Genomic DNA, 16470 nt, shown 5'->3' with positions numbered 1-16470 from the left:
TTGCATATTAGGATTTAGTCTTCGTTGGCGTTGCACATACGTTTTATGACCTTCTTCCATAAGGATTTTATGTGTGCAATACGAAGGACTTATTCCTTTAATATCATGAATCTTCCATGCAATGGCTGGTTTATGAGCTTTCAACACAGAAATGAGTTGTGATTTCTCATTTTCAGTAAGAGAAGACGATATTATTACAGGTAATTCAGATTCACCATGTAAATAAGCGTATTCCAAATGGTTTGGAAGTGGCTTTAACTCTAATTTTGGAGGTTCTTATATCGATGATTTATATCGATATCTGTCTTCTTCTTTTAGCATTTGAATTTCTTCTGTTGTTGGTTCATATCCATTAGCTATAAGTGTAGCTAACATTTCAGCTTCATCAATTGGTTCATTACCTTCTCCTAAAGAACATTCTCCTGTTCCTTGTAATTCTGGAAATTCTTCTAATAATTCTGCATGTGCATCTATAGTTTGAATATAATAACATGTATCATCTGCAGATTACGGTTGTTGCATTGCTCTATCAACTGAAAAGGTAACACTCTCGTCCTCTATACTTAGGGTCAGTTTCTTACCGAACACGTCTATCATTGCTTTAGCCGTGTTTAAGAATGGTCTTCCTAATATGAGAGGAACTTGAGAATCTTCTTCCATGTCCAGAACAACAAAATCTACTGGAAATACTAAAGTACCAACTTTAACTAGCATGTTCTCCATTATCCCTCTAGGATATTTTATTGATCTATCGGCTAGTTGTATGCTTATTCTGGTTGGTTTCAATTCTCCAAGGTCTAGTTTAGCGTATAGTGAATACGGCATTAGATTTATACTAGCACCTAAGTCTGCCAATGCTTCTATTGAACTAAGACTACCCAGAAAACATGGAATTGTGAAACTTCCTGGATCAGATAGTTTTTCTGGTATCTTATTCAACAGCACTGCTGAACAATTAGCATTCATAGTAACAGCCGAGAGTTCTTCCATTTTCTTTCTATTTGAGATTAGATCTTTCAAGAATTTAGCATATCTACGCATTCCTGAAATCACATCAATGAAAGGAAGATTTACATTTATCTGTTTAAACATATCCAAGAATTTGGATTGCTCGGCTTCAAGTTTCTCTTTCTTCATTTTACTCGGGTAAGGAAGTGGTGGTTGGTATGGTTTAACATAAGGTTTAGCCTTAACTGTGTTATCTTCATTAACCTTTTCAACTACCGGTTCTTTTTCCTTATCTTGATTAGGTTGTGGTTCTTGTGGAGTAGGAATAGCTTCATCAGAAGTTACAGGTATTTCAGGTGTTTTAAGTGTTGTACCACTTCTTGTGGTAATGGCTTTAGCTGTTTCATTCCGGGGGTTAGCATTTGTATCACTAGGTAGACTTCCCGGTTTTCTTTCACCTATTAACATTGCTAGGTTACTTACTTCTTGTTCCAGATTTTGAATAGAAGCTTGTTGATTTCTAAATGCTTGAGCATTTTGTTCATTGGTTTGTTTCTGAGATGTGAAAAACTGCGTTTGAGTTTCAACTAGCTTCGTCATCATATCTTCTAAATTCGGCTTTTTATCATCGGTTTGTTGTGGTGGTTTGTTTTGAAAATTAGGTCTTTGCTGATTGTAATTATTATTGGATACTTGTTGATGGCTAGGACCTTGTTGGTTGTTGTATGAAATATTTCGGTTATAGTTCTGGTTTTGATTGTAAATCGGTCTTGGCGGTTGATAATTATTCTGATAATTATTTCCAGGCCTTTGGTTTATGTATGAAATATTCTCTCTTTGTTCCATTGTTAATTCAATACTGAGACAATCTTTTGTCAAATGTGGTCCTCCACACTGCTCACAACTAATTCGTATTGAGTGAATATCTTTAGTCATCTTTTCCATTCGTCTCTCGACAGCATCTATCTTTGCGGAAATGGAATCTAAGTCATGGCTAGAATCGGCTCTAGCTGCTTTAGATGATCTAACGATATCTTTTTCTTGGTGCCACTCATGTGAGTGGGAAGCAGTGTTATCAATAATTTTGTAAGCATCCGTTTCGGTTTTCTTCATAATAGAACCACCAGCTGCTATATCTATGTCTTTCCTTGTAGTGATGTCGCATCCTTGGTAGAATATTTGTACTATTTGACAGGTGTCTAAACCATGTTGCGGACATCCTCTTAATAACCTTCCAAATCTTGTCCACGCCTCATATAGAGTTTCATTTGGCTTCTGTGTAAACGTAACAATTTCTCCTTGAAGTCTTACAGCTTTAGATCCAGGAAAGAATTGTTTAAGAAATTTTTCAACTAAAACGTCCCATGTATCAATCGCCCCTTCAGGTAACGATTCCAACCAATCTTTGGCTTCTCCCTTTAAAGTCCAGGGAAATAACATGAGATATATCTGTTCATCCTCAACTTTTCGGATTTTAAATAGTGTGCAGATCCTATTAAAGGTACGTAGATGTTCATTTGGATCTTCCTTCGGCGCACCACTTAATTTGCATTGATTAGTCACCATGTGTAGAATTTGTCCTTTGATTTCATAATCTGGCGCATTAATGTCTGGATGAGTAATTGCGTGACCTTGGCCAGTGCGTTTAGCTCTCATTCGGTCTTCCATACTTAAAGGTTCCAGATTCTCCATAATTGAATTTGTTGAATCGGAATCACTAGAGGATTCTGATTTAATGGTTCGTTCCTCAACAATCTCTGTTTGAATGATTGGTGGTTCCGGAGGAAAGTTTAGTGATTCAGGATCTACGAATCGTCCCTGAATATTCTCCGGATTCTCAATTGTGAGGTCGGGTTCAAAAATGGATTATCGGAAATTTGAACTGGAGTACTTGGTCGACTGGATGACGATTCTAAAGAAAAATCAACGGCAGTAATATTTGCTAAATGTCTTGATCTAGTTACAGGTGGTGAATGTACAAAAGGTGGTGAACGTCTTGCTCGGTGCATTCACTGAATATCCTATTAGTTTTTAAAAGGAAAGAAAAATTATAATAAGTTATCCAATCAATAGACTTTTCTGATTTTGCACACGTTTCGAATAGCCAAAAGATGCAGCAGAGGGGCAGGATTCGTTTGGTCTCAATATAATTGAGGACTGTTTGGCTCCAATAACCCGGTCCACGTACAAATCCAACTATTACTACGAACCAGAAAATTTTGATGTCTATTAATTTAACCACTTAAAATAAATTTTCGTAATTTTAAGAAAATTAGATAAGAAGTAGAATAAAAATCTATGTCCTAAAACTAGAATAGCGAGAAATAAGAAAGAAAAAGAGTTCGTCGAAAAAAAGTCGAAAAAGAAAAATGGTTGAAAAATAAAAGGTGACGGAAAAATAAAAGAAACTTATAACACTTAAAAACACTTGACTAACCTAACCATATTACTACAACTAACTTAAAATTATAATCGCAAATTGAGATTACTAATTGGAATGATAATTGATACATAGGTAAAAGTCGTCTAAAAATATTAAAGCTTACAGGAAAAACTAAATCCCAAATGGTAATAACTTAAAAAGAAACTAAAACTTAAAAAGGCGTCGCAAAATTCTAAAGCACCTAAATCTTAGTCTAAAGAAAAAGCACTTCAGGAATTCTACGGCAAAGTCTAAAAATCTAGAAGTAAAAATAACTATGGCAAAAACTAAGTTTAAAACTAAATATGAGCTAAAAATACAAATATTACGCTAAAACGATTAAAAAGGGACAAAATATAAAAATATACAAAAAGTTGTAAAAAGTACAATTTTTATAAAAATATTATTTTTATATTATTTATTTATTAAAACTATTAATTTTACAATTTAATTAAACTAATTTAACTAAAATATAAATTAAATAAAAAGTAAAACTAATTATAATAAAACTAATTATAATAATAATAATTATTTAGGGTTAATAATAATAATAATTAATAATTACACGTAATTAATGCAGATTAGGGTTTCTGTCAGCGCGTCAGAGTGGCTCCGCGAGTTGCGGTAGTCGAGGCAGCAAACTCCGCGAGTCGCGGGGTTCAAAATTCAACTCTGGTACAGTTTTAATTTTGACGCGTTTTTTATTTTTATTTTATATTTTCTGTTTTATAATCTAAAATTTTTATATAATAAAAACTTATATTTTAAAAACTAGAATAAAAAAAATAGAACTACTTTATAATTTTTAAAAATATCTTAAAAATAGATTTATATATATATATTTTTTATATGTTTTAAATAAAAACAAAATACTTAAATAAAACTTATATAAAAATAAAGAAACTTTATAAAACTTAAATATTTAACAAAATCTTAAAAATACTTATATTTTTGTTTTTCTTTTTATATTTTGGAATATTTAAAAAGTATTTTTATAAAAACGAATTTTAATAAAAGTAAACTAAAAATCTTTTTTTTTATGTAGCGTTGCGCTTCCGGCTTTTAAGCTAGATAGATCCCCGGCAGCGGCGCCAAAAATACTTGATGTGGTAGCAGAGTGTATATAAAATAGCTTTATATTTTTAGCAGAAATACTATTAAATACGATACAATTTTACACAAGGTATTTATTTATTTAGAGAATGGATATACTTAAACCTTGCTACAACACTTATAGGCAGTGTACCTAATCGTACAGTAGTGTAGTTTTTAGTAAGTCCGGTTCGTTCCACAGGGAAATCTTTAAACAAAGCTTAACGCTATATTAGTTTACTTTTATAAAAAATACATATATATATATATAAGTAATATTATTATTATAAAGGGGGGTTTTTACCGTTTAATGACCGGTTTGTCGATTTTAAAACTTTAGTCGCAGTTAAAACCAAATGTAAAATATTAAAAATAAATACAAGACTTAAATTAAAGCGTAACGTAAATAACGATAATGAAATTGCGAATAATAAAAGTGCGATAAAATAAACTTGCGATAATTAAAAAGTACGATAATTAAAAGTACAATTAAATACAATAACAATAAAAATGCGATAATTAGAAGTGCAATTAAATATAAAATAAAGGAAATTAAATATGAAATAAAAGAATTATGCTTATTTAAACTTCCGTAATCATGATGTTTGACGTGTTGATTTTAGTTTTATGCCCATGGATTAATTGTCCTTTGTCCTGGATTATTTAATATGTCCGTCTGGTTTTTGTCCATAAAGTCCATCAGTCATAAATATAAAGTGCGAGTGTCCTCGTCAAATTATCCTTATACCCGAAGTTAAATATTCCAACTAATTGGGGACTTAAACTGTAACAAGATTTTAATACTTTGTTTAATAATTACACCAGGATATCGACTGAGTGTAACCCACGGTTTTAATATTTTGTTATCAATTATACCAAGTGTCCTTGTACATAATTTCACCCCTGTTTTAATTATTCTAGTGGCTATTAATCAATTCCCGTGTCCGGTTAAATGAACGATTATTCGTACATATAAATACCCCGCCCATCGTGTCCGATCGAGTGTATATGGTAATTTATAGGGACGCCCAATTGTAAATCTTTATATTAACATTAACAAACTATCATTTAGTTAAACAAATATAAAGCCCATTAATAGCCCATAGTCTAATTTCCACAAGTGTCGTTCCTTTGTCCAAACCCCAATTATGGTACAAAGTCCAATTACCCAATTTTAGTAATTAGCCCAACATCATGATTACTTCGGATTAAATAAGCATAATAATAACTTAGCTACGAGACATTAAATTAAAAAGGTTGAACATAACTTACAATGATTAAAAATAGCGTAGCGTTACACGGACAGAATTTCGACTTACACCCTTACAACATTTGCTAACATACCCTTATTATTAGAATTAAAATTAAAATTAAAATTATAATATATATATATAATACGTTTTAAGAGAGAAGAAGAAAAAGGATGATGAAAATGATCAGAATTCGGTTGGCTTTATAGGGAATTGAGTTCAGGGGTACTCCGCGACTCGCGGCCCTTTTTGCCTTCAAACTCCGCGAGTCGCGGAGTTTGTAAATACAGCTCACTCCATTTTGGAGTCTTTCTTGCCGACGGTTTATTTTATTTATATAATATATAAATAATTATAAGAATTATTTAAATATTATATTATATTTATGTGCATAGTTGACTTGTAATTTTTAGTCCGTTGCGTCGAGCATTGAGAGTTGACTCTGGTCCCGGTTCTGGATTTTCTAACGTCCTTGCGTACAATTTAATATCTTGTACTTTGCGTTTTGAATCTTGTACTCTTGTAATTTCGAGACGTTTCTTATCAATAATTGGAACCTCTTTGATTGTATTTTGTACTTTTGAGCTTTTTGGTCGTTTGCGTCTTCAATTCGTCGAATCTGTCTTTTGTCTTCACCTTTTATTATTTAAACGAATATCACTTTTAAATAGAACAATTGCAACTAAAAGCTTGTCTTTCTTGAGGAATAATGCTATGAAATATATGTTCGTTTTTAGCATTATCAGGTATGCCTGCCGTCAACTTTCGACGTAATGAAAGTTTGTCTTTTCAAAAACGAATGCAATGTTTGTAAAATGTATCATATAGAGGTTAAGTACCTCACGATGTAATCAACTGTTGTGAATCGTTTATAATCAATATGGACTTCGTCAGAATGGATTAGGACGGGTCTTCACATTCTCCAAAGCCACCACCCGAGCGCGAAGTTCGTTGACTTCCTCCATTACATCGGGGTGATTGTCGGTTCGGACGAGTGGATATATAAAATCTAGAATTTGGTAAAGTATATAATCGTGACGAGATACTCTGGAAATGAGAGAGAAAATAGTGTTTCGGACAGGTTCGCCGGTAAGTGCTTCAGGTTCTTCGCCAAGAGGGCAATGTGGTGGATGGAAAGGATCGCCTTCTTCTTGTCTCCAGTGATTGAGGAGGCTATGAACCCATCCCCAATTCATCCAGAATAGATGATGACTGATTGGTTGATCCATTCCGGTCACACTACTTTTGGAGCTTGAGTGGGATTCCATTTCGGAATCAGAGTGACTTGAACTGTGACGAATTCCATTTCGTACGATTGGATGAAGGATTTTTGATATGAAAAGATTTTCGGCTATCAGATGGTATTCTAATTACATAGAATATCCATATATATAGAATAAAAGTTTCGTAGATTACGGAGGAATTTACGGAATGTGTTAGGCAAAGTCTACAGTAACAGATACGCTAAGATATGATTTAGCAGATAAGCTAAGATATGAATTTTGTCTATACACTAAGCATGCAATCAATGCAATAAGATGTGTCTAGACTAAGAATGATAAGCAGGTAGTTTCCGACAAAAATGATAAGTAAAACTTTTGAAATGCAGATACAGTCGAAGTCCAGACTCACTAATGTATCCTAACGACTATCGGTTAGACACACTAATGCAGACCTGGTTCGCTAAGACCACCGCTCTGATACTAACTGTAACAACCCGTCCTAATCTATCTGGACGAAGTCATCAACATCTGGTCTCATTGCGAGGTACTGACCTAAATATGCCATGAATGAATCCAAGTAACATCTTTAAAATGAGCAAATGCATAGCGAAAGATTTCTTTCATACCTGAGAATAAACATGCTTAAAAGTGTCAACCAAAAGGTTGGTGAGTTCATAGGTTTATCATAACAATCATTTGAATATATTAATAGACCACAAGATTTCCGTTTATAAATATATGTACACTCACCATACTGTATTTCGTAGTAAAATACATATAACGTCATTGAACAAGTGAAAGGTTGACCTCGGATTCACGAACCTATATTAATTATGTATTTTTATATGTTGGTCAATATTTGTCTAATAATTTAAGTCAAGTCATAGTGTACCACAATCCTAATGCTCGAGACTAATACGCAAAAATCATCAAAAGTCAGTTTGACTCAAAAATGTTTTCCAAAATTTATACATGATTAATATATACTTTATATATCATCGTTTTATTTTTTTAAATAATTTAAAAAGATTTGCTAGAGTAAATAATATAATTCTTTTATTAATAGATATAATTTTATATAAAAATATACTTTTATATATCTTAAGTAATAAAATTTATAAAGTTCATTTGATATCATAAAAATATTACGATAGGTTTTATTAAAGTAATTATATTATTTGTATTACATATTTATTTGGTAAAATAACATTGGTAATAATAATAAGTAAAAGTTGTATTATTTTGTAATAATAATGATTATTATCCTATTGATAAAAATATTAATTTTTATATTTACTAAAAATGATGCTATAAAATAATGGAATTTTATATTAACAATGACATAAAATAATAATGTTGTAAAAATGATAGTTTGGATATTAATAGTACATTTAATAATAATAGTTATAAAAATAATGAAAAACGATAATTTTATTTATATCAATGTCTTACAATATTTCTAAATTTCATCATGATACTCATACTCATTATTTTCTAATTAATTTTGTTAATAGTTTTTAAATCGTCTTTAATGTCGCGTTCATTTTAATGATAATAATAGTAATTAAAATAATTAAGTGTTACTAACCTTAGTTTAATTATAATAATACCAATAATAATAAATGTTATGATAATATTAATGCTAATAACTATTTTAATGATAAAAATAATAATAGTACTAATTATAAATTTTAACGATAATAAAAATAAAAAAAATACAATTTTTAATGATAATACTTTTTAATGATAATAATAATAATAGTTTAATAAAAACTAGAATGATGATAATAACGACGATAATAATAATTATTTTTAATAATAATATTAAAAATTTAATTGACTATATCTTCTAATCCGTTCATCGAATCCATTCGACATCTAAAGGAAAAGTTCTTAATTTTTCGCTAGCTTCCCAAAAACATGCATACCTTATACCTTATCTCAACCGCATAGGTAACTAATTTAAGATTCAACATAACCTAACTAATGGCAATATCAAGAGTACAAACATGCATAATCCTATATTCTCGAGCATTAGTTTGGGATACACTATTAATATGTAAAAATTAATTTACGAGTACTCACGTATCAATATCGAGATTCAATATTGCAGGAAAGGTACGTAGACGCAACGGAGATGACAAACACTAAATTGACCTCATGAGCATACCCATGAACCATACCCATCACCTCCATAGCTATAATCCATAATTTTCTTAGTCCTATCCCGCTCATAAAACCCATGTTACAATAGCTCGCGCGTACCCCTTGTCGTAGTATTTTATGTAAATAATACTTCTAGTGATAATAATTAGATTAATAAAAATATTAATCTTAATAATAATATTTATAATATAAATGTATGTGTACATATCGTGTGAGAAATATAGAGTGAAAAATGGAACTTTGATCGAGTTAGTTTTATAGATGAAAGTTGCCACCGACAGTGTCTAATATTATTACCACATGAGAACGCATGATACAATAATACTGGAACATGGTTTGCTTTCCATCGTACATATATATATTAGTTAATATTATATATAAATTAATATTTAATCTATATAATTAATTATATATTATATTATATTTACGTACATGGTAAAAATATAATTTTTACAAAAATGACACGGACGTGGTCTCACGACTCATGTACCACTTTCGGTTTTTCGAGCGCACTTTCGTACGTTTAGAAAACTAGCCTTTTACGTTACGTGACGTGTACCTTTAGTAATAGTTTGATTTATTCATCAATAAATTACTTTGTAAAAATGTATCTTATAAAATTTGAGCGTCGTGGTCATTTGCTTCTATAAATTAGTGACTCGTTGTTTACCAAAATATTTTATTTTAAATTAAGACGTTTTATGACGAGATTAAAATATATAGAAATATATATATACCTTTTTAGAAATATAAATTTTGTATCCAAAATCTTTCATCTAACAATATAACATTTAGTTTTTCAAAGTTTATTTTCATTTCATTTAGGAAAATAGTTTAGCGCGTAACGTTTTTCATTAAAATTTTAAATAGATACTAATCATTTTAAATATCAATTGCGTCCCTAGGCGAGTGTTACTACCGTGTACTTGATTTGAAAACATATTTATTTAATGAGCATATTTTAAATACACGTTACAACCAATATTCCTACTTACGTTCATTTATTCAAACGCAGTTTAGATAGACAAGTCCTATTATATCAAAAAGTGTTTTCGTACAGTTGAGAACTACATCAATTGATTACTATGAAATTCCATCGACAAACATATGAACCAAATACTATTATGTAAAGTATTTATATTAAATACTTTGTTAACGTTACCAAGTTGTAGAATATACACATATTTATATATAATCATTTACGTTCATTTAATGGTTCGTGAATCATTGAAATTTAGTCGAGGTTAAATGATTGTATGAACTCAGTTTAAAACTCTTGAGATTTAACTTAACAAACTTTGCTTATCGTGTCGGAATAATATAAAGATAAAGTTTAAATTTGATCGGAAATTCCCGGGTCGTCACAGATGGGTATTCGATTAGCAAACAAATCATTTGATACTCCCATAGGTATAGTCGAGGATATTCTTGTAAAAGTTGGCTCACTTATCTTTCCCGTCGACTTTGTTATTCTAGAAATGCAAGAGGACACAAAAGTTTCTATCATTTTAGGACGTCCTTTCCTTAACACCGCAGATGCTATCATTAATGTCCAAAAAGAATAATTAAGTCTAGGTGTGGAAAACAATAGAATAATTTGTCACATTGACAAAGCCATGAAACGACCCACTTCCACCGATGACTCTTGTTTTCAAATTGATCTAAAAAATCTTTGTGTTGAGGATGAATTGCAGGAGCTACTTGAAATTGATACCGCGGGGTTTGCCCCGGTAAGTGAAAATGAATACTTCAATATTGATGAAGATTTTGATGCGTTGATGAAGGTGGTCACGGATGATGAGACCATAGAAGAAGGTATTCCCAAGGAAGAGGAATCATTTGAAGATATCAAAAATAAAGATAGATTCCGTATAAAGAATTCCTTGGAAGAACCACCCGTACTAGAGCTTAAGGAGCTACCCAAACACTTGGAGTATGCTTACCTTGAAGGTACATCTCAATTACCGGTAATTATTGCTTCACATCTTTCCGGTAATGAGAAGAATAGGTTAATCTCTATTTTGAAAACCCATAAAAAGGCTATAGCCTGGAAAATGACCGACATTCCAGGGATAAACCCGTCTTATTGTACACATAAAATTCTCCTGGAGAATGACTTCAAACCAGTAGTACAAAGACAACGAAGGCTAAATCCCAACATGAAAGAGGTTGTTAAAAAGGAGGTAGTCAAGCTTCTTGATGCCGGGTTAATCTACCCCATCTCCAATAGTCCTTGGGTTAGTCCAGTACAAGTAGTACCCAAAAAGGGGGTACAACAGTTATTGTAAATGAAAAGAACGAACTCGTTCCAACTAGAACGGTTACCGGCTGGAGAGTCAGTATTGATTACAGACGTCTCAATGATGCCACTAGAAAGGATCATTTCCCGTTGCCTTTTATTGATCAAATGATTGAACTATTAGTGGGGAAATAATATTATTGCTTTCTAGATGGTTTCTCCGGTTACTTCCAAATTCCAATTGATCCCAACGACCAAGAAAAGACCACATTCACTTGTCCTTTCGGTACCTTTGCCTATCGCCGCATGCCATTTGGTTTATGCAATGCACCCAGAACCTTTCAAAGGTGCATGATGGCAATTTTTGATGATATGGTAGAGGATTGTATAGAAGTCTTCATGGATGACTTTTCCGTGTTTGGAGACTCCTTTGAATCGTGTCTTTTTAACCTTGAATGTATGCTTATCTGATGTGAGAAAGCAAACTTGGTCCTAAATTGGGAAAAATACTACTTCATGGTGAATGAGGGCATTGTACTTGGCCACAAGATATCTCATGCGAGAATAGAGGTAGATAAAGCTAAAATTGAAGTTATTTCTAAGCTACCTATATCGTCGAATGTTAAGGCCATTAGAAGCTTTCTTGGTCACGCGGGATTCTATAGACGATTTATCAAAGATTTTTCTAAAATCGCCCGCCCAATGACCAAACTTCTTGAAAAGGATTCTCCATTTGACTTTGATTCAAATTGCGAGAACGCATTCTTCATTCTAAAGTCAAAACTCACACAAGCTCCCATTATCATATCTTCGGATTGGAGTATGCCATTTGAGCTAATGTGTGACGCGAGCGACTATGCCTTAGGTGCTGTTTTAGGACAACGTCCCGATAATCATTTTCGCTCAATTTATTATGTGAGCAAAACTCTAACGGGAGCTCAAATTAATTATACCACCACAGAAAAGGAGCTCATGGCGGTTGTTTATGCGTTTGATAAATTTTGGTCATATTTGGTGTTGTCCAAAACTATTGTTTACACGGACCATTCGGCCCTTAGGTACTTATTCTCGAAACTAGATGCAAAGCATCGTCTCATACGTTGGGTTCTTTTACTTCAAGAATTTGACATTGAGATACGTGACAAGAAAGGAGCCGAGAATCTAGCTACCGATCATTTATCCCGACTTGAAAACCCTGAATTAGATAAACTCGATGATACAATCATCAAGGACACATTTCCCGACGAATCTCTAATGAGGGTTGACAAGGAATCTGAAATCCCATGGTTTGGCCATTTTGCAAACTATCTTGCTTCAGGTATTCTTCAAAAAGGACTTTCCTATCAACAAAAGAAGAAATTCTTTGCTGATTTAAAGTCCTATTTCTGGGAACACCTCGACCTATTTCGTGTTAGTGCGGATCAAGTGATTCGCCGTTATGTGTGCGGAAAAGAGGCTCAACAAATTCTTGAGCATTGCCATCAAGGGCCAACCGGCGGTCATTTTGGACCAAACCACACCGCAAGAAAAATCCTTGACTCGGGCTTTTATTGGCCCACGATCTTCAAAGATGCCCAAAGTTTCGTTCGGAATTGCGATGCATGCCAACGAACGTGTAACGTATCAAAAAGGGATGAGATGCCTCAAAACAGCATCCAAGTTTGTGAAGTCTTTGATATTTGGGGAATTGATTTCATGGGACCATTTCCAAGTTCCCATAAGTGCAAGTACATCTTAGTAGCCGTTGACTATGTGTCCAAGTGGGCTGAAGCAAAAGCTTTGCCTACAAATGATGCTAGGATGGTGGTGAACTTCTTGAAAAATCTCTTCTAGCGCTTTGGAATCCCAAAGGCGCTCATATCCGATCGAGGAACACATTTTGCCAACAACCTTCTTGAAAAGGTGTTGAAGAAGTATGGCGTAACTCATCGTTTCTCTACTCCGTACCACCCGCAAATGAGTGGTCAAGTAGAGAACATAAATCGTGCCTTGAAACGCATACTTGAGAAGACAGTTGATAACAACCCTAAGATTTGGCAACGCAAGTTAGACGACGCGTTGTGGGCTTTTCGAACTGCGTTTAAAACACCTATCGGTACCACAACATTTAAACTTGTATATGGTAAAGCGTGCCATCTACCGGTTGAAGTAGAACATCGAGCATACTGGGCGTTGAAGCTTTGTAATTTGGACATGGAAAAGGCTGGAGAAAACCGATTCATGCAAATGCATGAATTGAAGGAGTTAAGGTTAGAAGCGTACTAGAATTTGAGCTCGTATAAGGAGAAAACGAAAAGGTGGCATGATGCCTGATTGAAGGAAGTGAAAGAGTTTAAAACCGGTGATAAGATTTTGGTTTTTAACTCATGGTTTAAATTTTCTCCCGAAAAGTTGAGGTCCCGATGGACGGGACCTTATTTAGTGAAACAAGCATTCCCGTTGGGGTACGTTGAGTTGTTTGGAATCGGAAATACCTTTAAGGTGAATGGCATAGCTTAAAACTCTATTTCGATGGAGTTGACACCACGTTCGAGATGACATCACCCTATTCCCCAAGGCTAATTAGCTTGGGACGGAGTCGCGTGAAAGACTCACTAATAAACTTCACACTTTATATATAGTTCCACTCGTATGTCTCGTTGATAGATTTTAGTGTTTTAATTTAATTTTTCGAGTTTTAATGCGAGCCAAGTGATTTAGACACATTACGAACTGAACTAAAGGTGAAAAACATCGAAAACTGGTAAACCAGGGCCAGATGCGCCGCATCCGTGATGGATGCGCCGCATCTGAAGGCATGAAAATCCTGAAGGTTTTGGATGCGCCTCATAGAGGCAATGCGCCTCATTTTTACAGGCAGATGCGGCGCATCGGACCCCAGATGCGCTGCATCTGGGGTGATTTTCTCCTGGTCTGCGCGATTTTATACCCATATAAGGATCTAAACTCCATTTTTCATTATTTCACACACAAAACCGAACCCCATTCCATTTTCTCTCAAAAAATTCATATCTAAACACAAAATCAACCGTTTAATCCCATCTTTAAACAACAAATCCGACTATTAACATGGGAAAGGTAAGATTACTCTTCATTTCTTCATGATTTTTATGTTCTTCATTCTTCAATTCGGATTTTGCTTGTTTTAAGTGTGGGGGTGTTTGAATCTTCATGTTTTGGTCATATTATGCTTGTAATGTTTCTATTAATCCCTGTTCATACTCTAATTTGATGATTACATGCTTAAATCTTCAATTTGTAAATTAGGGTTCTTGATGAAATTTGGGGGTTTCGAATTTTTGACCAATACTTGTTTAAATTGAGATGTTTGATGTTAAACTACTTGTTTACACTAGCAAAATGCCATGAATGCTTGCTGAATCACATAATTTTGCATAAATTGAAATCTAGGGTTCTTAATTTGGAGATTTTGACTTGTGTTGACTTGTTGTTGTTCTAAGTGGAATTGTTGCAATACATTACTAATACTAAACTCATTTATGCCTTAACTTAGTATTTATTCGATTTGAAAGGTTACATTTGAGAGTTAAAGCATTGTATGCGTTAGGCTTTTTGGTAAAATGTTGGCTTGGCTTGACTTTAATGTTTAAATGTATAAAAACCATAGATAGCATATTGTTAGACATGATTATTGATGAATGTTTATGGTTTAATATGTTATGGCATTGAATGTTTTGGTGAAATTAAACATGTTTGGTATGATTATGCTTGTAAAAGTGTCTCTAATCATATGACATACTAGTACATGTTTGTTGAAGATGGAATGAGTCCGTACCATGATAGGATTATGTTTCGCATGTAGTTCGAGAGATTATTAGATATGTATAATATAACATGTTTAAACTTATTCTAAATGGTTTTGGTGTATAAATTATGGCTAATGTTAGGTTTTGGATTTGGATTTCTAACGCTAATCAATTTGGTTTGTTTTGTTTGGTTTTGTTTTTTCTATTTTGATTGTTTGTAGGATAAAAGGATGGAACAAGTTTATGAAGGTCCATCAACTAGGAAGAGAAAAGGAAAGGAACCCGCTCAACAAACTCAACAAGAAAGTGAAGAGGAGCAAGAGAGTGAAGAAGAGTTCATGGAAGCATGGCAATACACCGGTCGAGCTATGCAAATTCCTTATCAACGAACCGAAGATAAATGGATCAATGATATCTTGGAAGATCCTCATTATCACAAGAAGGCAATGAAAGTTAAAGAAAAAGCGATCCATCCAGGGAGATATATTGATTGGTCACCATTAGTGGAGGCAAATGAATTAATGAACATTCGAGAAGTTCTTCGAATCTCATACGAAGGAAGAATTGTTAGAGCTTGGGAACAATTATTTAGTATAAAAGAAGATGTTTATCCATTGATCACTATTGAGTTTCTAGCCACCTTGAGGTGTTGTTTTGGTTCTCCGGGTAATAATTCTTTTATGAGGTTCAGATTGGGTGGTCAAGACCGGACAATGACACTCTTACAATTTGTTCGTGCTCTTGGTATCTATGAGGGATTGCCAGTCAACATACTCTCAAATTACTTCACCAATTGTGAATATTATGTTTCCAACTTTGACCATGCAACTGCATGGAGTAACATGAGCAATGCAGCCTATAGCGCAAGCAAGAATCCATGCACCAAAATAAATGACTACAGAAAGAGGTGCATTCAAAGGTTTATCTCAAGCACCATTAATTTCAGAAAAGATAGTAGCGAAAAAGTCACAAATCTGGATATTTGGTATGTGGATCGAATTTGGAACAAAGCCCATGTTCATATTCCTAGAATGATTCTTACTTTCTTATTGGGTAAAAAAGGTGAAAAGAAGATTAGTCCAAACCGCAGGGGGCATTTTGTTACCTTAATTGCAAAATTTTACAACATTGACTTGCATGGTTTGGAGAAGAGTGCAATGGTAGCATTTGACACTCAGTTTTATATTGGGGCTAAAATCTTGTAAAGTGGTTCAGATAAGTTGTTAAGAAGATATGTGGATAGACAGCCTGCTGCTCAGCCGGAGGAAGGAGGTGATGTTCCTATGGAGGAACAAGTGCACCATTAAGTTGGTACAGGTGCAAGTGGTTCGGGTCCGCCGGGTATCTGGGAATCGTACATGAA

The 16470-nt window shown here is 33.5% G+C and overlaps 1 non-coding gene across 1 annotated transcript; it reads left to right on the top strand.

Annotated features, from left to right (window-relative positions):
- The first annotated feature begins 2149 nt into the window (after window positions 1–2149).
- LOC139865180 (small nucleolar RNA R71) lies at window positions 2150–2256 on the top strand. The gene has a single exon (XR_011764700.1). It is a non-coding gene; the product is annotated as a small nucleolar RNA R71 (small nucleolar RNA).
- The last annotated feature ends 14214 nt before the right edge of the window (window positions 2257–16470 follow it).

This window comes from Rutidosis leptorrhynchoides, chromosome 8, assembly GCF_046630445.1.
Source record: "Rutidosis leptorrhynchoides isolate AG116_Rl617_1_P2 chromosome 8, CSIRO_AGI_Rlap_v1, whole genome shotgun sequence".
In the NCBI taxonomy this organism is placed as follows: Eukaryota; Viridiplantae; Streptophyta; class Magnoliopsida; order Asterales; family Asteraceae; genus Rutidosis; species Rutidosis leptorrhynchoides.
The sequence above is the reverse complement of the archived record's forward strand: the minus strand, read 5'-3'. Positions and strand labels throughout refer to the sequence as shown.